The sequence below is a fragment of the Pinus tabuliformis genome, chromosome 2_2 (genome assembly GCF_031772625.1).
Source record: "Pinus tabuliformis cultivar Carrire ecotype Pingquan chromosome 2_2, CPIR1, whole genome shotgun sequence".
Lineage (NCBI taxonomy): Eukaryota > Viridiplantae > Streptophyta > Pinopsida > Pinales > Pinaceae > Pinus > Pinus tabuliformis.
Window position 1 is genome coordinate 855,672,650 of NC_142300.1, and position 8,584 is coordinate 855,681,233.

The window sequence follows — 8,584 nt, forward strand, 5'->3', positions numbered from 1 at the left end:
CTTGGACATACTATCCCCTCTAGGGGTTGAAACCACCGAATAAGGTCCTTGGCTAACCCCCTTTGGACTTTGGAGACACTAGAACATGTTAAAGCCCACTACGGAAGAGCATGCCAATATGAAATTCCCGCTTTGTTATCCATGGTCTGTAAGCTCCTTTACCTGATTATTTTAATGATTGATTGTATTGGAAGCTTAAGGGACTCATTGGATCTTATGCAGGATTGCAAGTGGTTTCCATTTGGGTTTGGTCTCCCTATATATGATCTTTGACCTCCAGAAGTCCACATTGGCACATGTAGGGTTTGCATAGAGAGTCATGCACCTCCACAGTAGCAGGCAACACTCCGCAAATCTTCATGGATGTTCAAAGACTACTAGCAATCCACTTTTGGGACGATGGTGACACGATTGGTACACTATGTCAGGTAGGCCCCCATAGGAGCCGCACACTCTTGGCAGGTGTCCCAGAACTTGTACGATGTCATGGCAACATTAATTCCACCACTCGGATCATTGCAGAGGATTTACATACATCTTTGATTCATATGGAGACCCATGGGGTCATTGATGCGCCCTCATACACACTAAGAGCACCATAGATATACTACTTGGAGAATAAGGGGCCACCCCATTGTCCATCATATTCCGAGGAATTTATTCCTCAATATGGCTCTTCATGACGTTATTGAGCATTTGGAGGGCCCTACAACATGCATCCATCATTATTTGGCCCCTTATGAGGCTTATTTCTACATTATGAGCTAGTATGGTGGGTTTGTCACCATTAAGAGTTATTATTTGCACATTTTATCTTTAGGGGCCCATAGGGTAATTCAAATTACATTAGGAGGCTATATATTGATGTTAAATACATTCATTTGTATCATCACTTGATTTGGGAAATATCTAGCCTTAGAGACTTTTTGTACTTTTTCCATGGAGGATATTTGTCTGAGATGGATGAATTTTGATGTATGGATTTGGGTTATCTTTCTTATCTTGGATCTTTGTTATGCAAACGAATTTCTGGTTGGATATACTCTATAATGTTGTAAGTGCTTTTTATCATTGTTATTCTTGTTACCACATACGACTAAAATTAGGGCTAGTTGCTGCATTATTGTAATGTGGAATTGAGCTATGTTTTAGTTATTAAATGTATGGGCCAATGTTATATGAATGAAATGTCCTAGAGATTATTTTATCTCGAGAAGCTTGCATTATTTTCTTTAAAGTATAAATGCTTGAAAATCACTTTTCTTTTCTTACTATCTACATTGGATGAAGTTGACTTTCTGGGCCTCCTTGATCAAGAATCCAAGTCCTTACTCATTAACATCCTTGACTCCATATCCCCAAGTGGATTAGGCACTGGTTCCATAAAAAGGGTGATCATCTCAACCATCATTTTACCACTTTTCCCCTTTTTCCCAAGTCTAGCCCCATTAGGTCACCTAGGGCATCAATTTCTCGACAACTGAGCTAAGGAAAAAAATTGTTCTTCCCTAGGCTACTGCGCTGGTGGGTCCCCTCCCTCTCCTCCAAATTTGAAGCCATGTTGACGGTGGAATCTCCAGGAATCCCAAGCCCTAGCTCTAAGACCGAATTTTTCCTAAGTATCCCTAAGGATAGACCTTAGTAGGATCAATTCAACCTATTGAAGTGAATATTCTTATCTAGTCCTTTCCCCTAACCTTGTCCAGGCTAGGAACATCATTGATTGCTATATTCCATCCCCGAACTTGGGCTGGGCCCACTTGGTCCCGTGCGGTCCCACTTCTCAATAAATACTATTTGTCAAATACCACTTGGGAATCCAAGTTTCCAAGGATTATAGGGATTGAGAAACTCCTTTATGAGCCTATTCTTTCTCCCTTGACCCACCAATATTCATCCATTACCCCTGGTGGATCAAGTCCATTGCTTAAAGAGCAAGCAAGCTCCATTTTTCACCCCATCCTTGGGAAAGGGTTTTAAGGGTCACTCCTCACCTATTTATTGACATTTGTCTTACAAAGAAATCCCTACACTACCAGGACTCCTCCCGTAGGTGAAATTCCATAAATAGTAGGGAGACTTAGTTGTGGTGACAGTGGGCTAAGCCTCCATCGTTTCCCTTGACCTAGCAGTTGCCTTCTTAGGAACCCCCTTTAGGTCCCTTGCTGGTTTGAGTGGTAACAGTGCCCAAAACCATAATTGTTTTTAGGTAAACTTGACTCGGGATAGATTCAAAGTTGACCAGGTTAAATAGTGATGGTTTTGGGGCACATGGTATTGTGCACCCATAGTATTATGCCCGTGGTATTATATGTAATGGAGCCTATAAAAGGTTGGGAAGACTTCATTGTAATGTAAGACCTAGAGGTGAGCGGTGAAGGCTCACTTGGTCGGATTGGCCAGGGTTTTGGCCAATGCTAATAAGATCTTATTAGGTTGGGTTTTTCCAGGATTTGGGGTTTTCCCGGATAAACATTTGTGTTTATGGTTGTTGCTGGTTATTTTTATATTTATTCCTCTCAGTAATTATTTATGTTATGCAGTAAATTTTTTAACAACTGGTATCGGAGCCAGATATTGGCTTCAAAGGGATTCTTTGATGCCAGGGGTTTATAGTGCCTGATGAGATCAATGCAGCCTTTTTACAGATCTGGGTCTGGAAAATAATGGTGGAACAATCGTACGCAAAAGAACCTCGAGGAGAATGTGCGGAAGATAGTGCCGTAACTGCCAGGGATCGCAGTGCATTTGCAATATTTATTGGTTTGGAACATGTTGACGAATTGTTCGGGATTCATGCGGCTATTTAAATAAGGTCAACAGAAGAAAATTGTTCATGCGGCTTCGAAAATTGTTCGTTTTCTGCTACGTGAGGCCACCGGTGCTGGAATCTACAAGGTTCTCGTCGGGCTCGTAGTTGGAGCAGTTTGATAGAAGTTTTTGAGCAAATCAAATTGAGAGAGGATGGATCAGAATCGCAGCAGCTAAAAAAATTAATTAATGAAGTCAAAATTATTGCATGTAAATGGGCATACTACTGTAAGACCTGGTAAGGCATGTGTACCCCTCGGTGATCACCGGTAAAGTCTGGGTTAGACCTAGGTGATAGGGGGGTGTCGGGTTAACAATACCTTGGGTAAAAACTCTGAGGGGGGTAAGAGCTAGAGTGAGCTGGATTGTCTCACTTAGCAGGTTTGGCTAGAATTAGTCAAGGAACCCCAAGTCAAGTTTAAGGGGGGAATTATTAGGTAAACTTGACTCAGGATAGATTCAAAGTTGACCAGGTTAAATAGTGATGGTTTTGGGGCACATGGTATTGTGCACCCATAGTATTCTGCCTGTGGTATTATATGTAATGGAGCCTATAAAAGGCTGGGAAGACTTCATTGTAATGTAAGACCTTGAGGTGAGCGGTGAAGGCTCACTTGGTCGGATTGGCCAGGGTTTTGGCCAATGCTAATAATATCTTATTAGGTTGGTTTTTTCCGGGATTTGGGGTTTTCCCGGATAAACATTTGTGTTTATGTGTTTATGGTTGTTGCTGGTTATTTTTATATTTATTCCTCTCAGTAATTATTTATGTTATGCAGTAAATTTTTTAACAATTGTTAACCAAAAATGTTGATACAAACTCAACTCCACCACCGGGTCAAGTTTATCTAACATTTGACTTATGTTTCATCATGTGTGCCAAAACTTGCTTTTGAGATGTTTAAACCCTTGGAAAACATCCACAATTGCAATTATGATTGTGTTTAAAAGTTTGAATTCCTTATTTCTTATGTTCTTATGATAAAATAATGCCATGATTAAGTAAATGTATTTTCTCACAGCAAAAGAATATCATGAAATTTATGTAAGGTATCTTGAGCAAAATGATCTCTTAAAGAATGCAAATCTTAGTCATGAATGAAAAAGTGGATTTAAGATACTTGCGATTACAAATATTATTCTATCATGATAAAATCAATTGTCAATGAAGACATTTGTTGAGATGATCAAAGTCAAACTGATTAGCGATAGGAAATACTTTTGCTTGGAAGTGATATTCGAAATTTATCGTTGCTGGTTTCTGAGTTATGTTATTTCAAATTTGCAGTATTTTTACAATTATTCTTAGTTAAGAAAGAAATGTAAGACCTGCAATGTATCTGAGGTTCTTGAATGAGTTTCTCAAATGTGTAACTGTATTTCCATATCTATTGATTTGAATTCATTGCTTCCACCGATAGTATTTTTCGTAGTATATTGATATAAAGCAAGTTTAGTTGAAATTTGTTCCAATGGGTGGAGTTTTTTTTCCTAACTAAATGATTTTCTGTACAGATTGTGAGTAGCATTAACATGGCTATTGCAATAGATGTCTCTCGCTCTGAAGGAGTGACAATGGCATCTCCAGATCCAATTATGGGTGTTTTAGAATCATTTAAAGCAACTAAGTGATTTGAAGCTTAATCTTGGTGTTGGAGCTTATAGAACAGAAGATCTTCAACCCCATGTGTTCAATGTAGTGAAGAAGGTGTTATTGAATTCTTTTTTCTTTTAGCTAATCTGCATTGAATAATATAAAGGTTTTGAGGTCTTTATCTTAGTTTATAGAATTTTGAGGGCTCTTTTAGATTTATATTATCAATTGGAATCCTTCTTATCACTGCTTCTATTTTGCAGGCAAAGAATCTGATGTTGGAGAAGGGAGACAATGAAGAGGTATGCATGTGGTTTTTGTGAAGAAACTGTTGCACCCTTTCCGTGGGAATCGTTTTAAGTTTTTACATATTTGACATTATCTTGTTATTCTTTGTCTACAATACCTCCCTATTGAAGGTTTGGCTACTTTTAATAAGGCTACTATGGAATTGTTGGTGGGAGCTAACAATAATGCAACCAAGCAAGGACTGTATGTTGTCTCTGAATTACTTCTGGACATAGTAGGGTGGGAGTGACAAGGTGAGATGGGTGGTAGAATAGCGTGAGTTCTTTTTAACTTTTAGGTCGCACAATATTTTCCCTTATGAAGAATATGCTAGGAAAAGGAAATTTGTATCTCTGTAGATCACCTAAGAGATGGTAGCGAAGGTTGTATCATAGATCCCTTTTTTCAAACTGGCATTGTAGTGCTTCTGTGATGTGCGTGTTAGGATGATAATATTTCGTGCTTGCGTATGTGGAATTAAATTTACATAATATCCTGCTGACACTTATCCACGTGGCTATTGTCCAAGGCCTTTCAGGAACTTGTTCTCTTCACCTTGTTGCTACCTTTATTCAAAGATATTTCCCTGGAGCACAAGCCTTGATTTCTTCTCTAGCATGGGGAAATTATAGATTTTTTTTATTTTGAGCTCTAAGTAACATATTTAGAGTTGTGATATTGAACTCTAAGTTATGTATTTAGAGTTGTCATGCCCATCTTACAATTGAACATTTTTAATCATTTTGATGCAAACTAATATTTGATCTATTTGACGCTATTTGATTCTAGTTTGATTTTGACCAAGGAATCACAAGAACATTTTCAATGATGTTGGGGTTCCATGGTCGGAATACTGATACTATGATCCTAAAATTGTAGGACTAGATTTGGAAGGGATGATTGCAAACATCAAGGTAAGAAACATTTTTGTTCCTGGATCTTTTCACAGAGAGATGATTGGTAAATGCACTGTTAATTTTTTGTTAGTAGAGGAGACTGATAGTTGCTCAACTTCCTTCAGCCTGCACACCAATTGGTTTTTTTGTGCTACTAAATGGTTGTGCTCACAATCCAACTGGAATTTTTCTAACTCTTAAGCAGTGGGATAATATTGTGGATGTCATTCAGGAAAAAGAATCTCACTTCTTCCTTGATGTTGCTTATCAGGTTATTGATGATATGGGGGTTATGTTTACATCCTTTGTATTGTGAATCACTCATTGCGTATTACTTTGTTCTTTCATTTGTTTACATTTTTCTATATTGATAAGTCTTATTTTGTTTTTTGAAAATATTTTTTTAGTTTTTACTAGTTCTTCATTTTCAAATATTTATGATTGCATTGGAAGTTCCCTCATAATTTGATTACCAATCTGAGAATAATTAGAATATCATCACAACCTGTATGATTCTAGGATGCAAGAGTCTACTAGGACTTTGTATGATTACCAAGATGCAAGAATCGATCAAGACTATGTACCATACTAAATTGTAGGGTGAAATTGGAACCAATAACATAGGAAACACTATACATGCATTTGAAAGTAATCTAGGTTGTCATAACATACTATGACACTAGCCAGTGGAAATGAGGGGTTCATATGGGTTGGATTACTGCTAGTCCAACTATTCTCCAACCTTGTCCTTTTCATGCAACTGGGCAAGGAGCACTTTCACTTGAGAGAGTACGCAGGTTGCAGGTTTGCTTGGAGATCCCCTTGGAAAGAGTTGTGAATGTTAGCTCCAGATATGACAATAGATATTTAAGCATGTCTCTGAACTTCTTGCATCAAGCTTGGAGGCCACAAATGATCTAATGTGCCACATCGTGTCCTAATTGTTCTGCCCTTAAGTAAGTGTCTCGTGTTCCTAGGATCATTGAGCAAAAAATTTGAGGGAGTGATGCCTTCCATACCCTTTCCTTTGTCATCCTGTCGTGCCTCCTCATCCATCCTAGCAACCTCGTGTAGGCTTCTTGAGTGATTGCAGTTGAAGGATGAATGTGGGTGTTTGTTGCCCACTTTGAAATAAGGAGGATTTCCTTTCCCAAAGACTTACTTCTCAATGTCTTCATCAATATCTTCTCCATTGTTTGAGCCCGGGGGAACCCTTCTTTCTCTAGGGTAACCTACAGTCCTGCAACTTGCAAATATCTTGCCATGGACAATGGGGGTAGACCCCACTTCTTCATCACATTAGCTCTGGCCTCTTCTAGATAAGGATTGGGATGTGCCTGTCCATGGATGTGGGAGGGTGAGTCAAAATCTCAGCAGAGGATAAGCTCAAACCCATGACCAACATTAGCCAAGCAACTTCAACCACCCAACAGAGATAAGCAAAGGAAAAAACCAACTGCAGTGAAACAACAAAGGGGTGGTATGTTGGCTTACATGCTGAAAAATAAAACTTGTTCATGTTGTTCTCCATAGATGAGGTCTATTGTTACATGTTATAATTTGATTATTGTTAGGGAGGTAGGTGTGGGGAGGGTATCTTTAAAGGATATCAACCAGTAATGAGGTGGCAACCTTGGAATTATATAGAGGTATCCTAATCTTAGAATATAAAGGGGTTCGTACAGCTACAATGGTGGGGACCCCTCGATAATTCAAACATCAATGTATCAAAAGGATTTCGAAGAATTTCACTCTATATAGGCTAGCACAAATAATTCTAGTAAAGGTTAAATACTTTGAAAATATTTGAGTTTTATGATGTCCCATGAAAGAAAAACAAGGTCGTGGACAAGTAGACTAACAAGGGAACTAGGTTGCTGATAGGTGTGTGATTCAAATGGGGCCCTACTATCCATCTATCCCCATGAATGCATTTGAATCTTAGGGCGAGCCCTCATTTAAACACACATAAAATCATGTAAAGTTTGACACGATAGCAAGTTAATACACCAATATCACCCCTTGCGGTTCTTCCTCACAACTTTTGCATATGTGTTTTTGAAGGCTACAATGGAGGAGTCAAGTGCCACTCGTGGGTTTATTTGGCTAGGAATTGGGATGTGGACCACATTATCCTCCCTTGATTTGGGCTTTGACCCCCTCTCTAAGTGCAAGCAATGGGTGTGTGGGCTTGTTCGATAGGGAATCAGGATTTTGTTTGACTTATTTGTCTCTGCTTTAGGCTTTGACCTTTGGCATGAGAAATGGACATATAATGGTGGTTCGTTGTTTGTTCAAATTGCTAGGATTGTGGAAATGGCTCACGACCATTGCGAGAGTGCTGCTTGTGAATTTTCTAAGCATCGTAGGGTAAAAATAGGAGTGAAGCACGTGCAAAATAAATAGTGGAGGTAAATGTACTGTTAATTTTTTGTTAGTGGAGGTAAATGTACTGTTAATTTTTTGTTTGTAGGGGAGACTGATAGTTTCTCAACATCCTTCAACCTACACCAATTGGTTGTTTTGTGCTGCTTCATGGTTGTGCTCACAATCCAGCTGGAATTTTTCTAACTCCTAAGTAGTGGGAGAAGATTGTTGATGTCATTCAGGAAAATAATCTTACTTCTTTCCTTGATGTTTCTTATCAGGTTATTGATATGGCGGTTATGTTTATAACCTTTATATTGTGAATCACTCATTGCATATTACTTTGTTCTTTCATTTGTTTACATTTTTCTATATTGACAAGGATTATTTTGTTTTTTGAAAATATTTTTTTAGTTTTTACTAGTTCTTCATTTTCAAATCTTTATGATTACATTGGAAGTTCCCTCATAATTTGATTATCAATCTTAGAATAATCAGAATATCATCAACATGTATGATTCCAGAATGCAAGAGTTTACCATGACTTTGTATGATTACCAAGATGCAAGAGTCTATCACGACTGTGTACCATACTAAATTGTAGGGTGACATTGGAACCAGTAACATA

At 38.3% G+C, this 8,584-nt stretch overlaps 1 pseudogene; it reads left to right on the forward strand.

Moving 5' to 3' along the window:
- Positions 1-4,344: 4,344 nt before the first annotated feature.
- LOC149195664 (aspartate aminotransferase, chloroplastic-like) lies at positions 4,345-8,279 on the forward strand (annotated as a pseudogene).
- Positions 8,280-8,584: the final 305 nt, after the last annotated feature.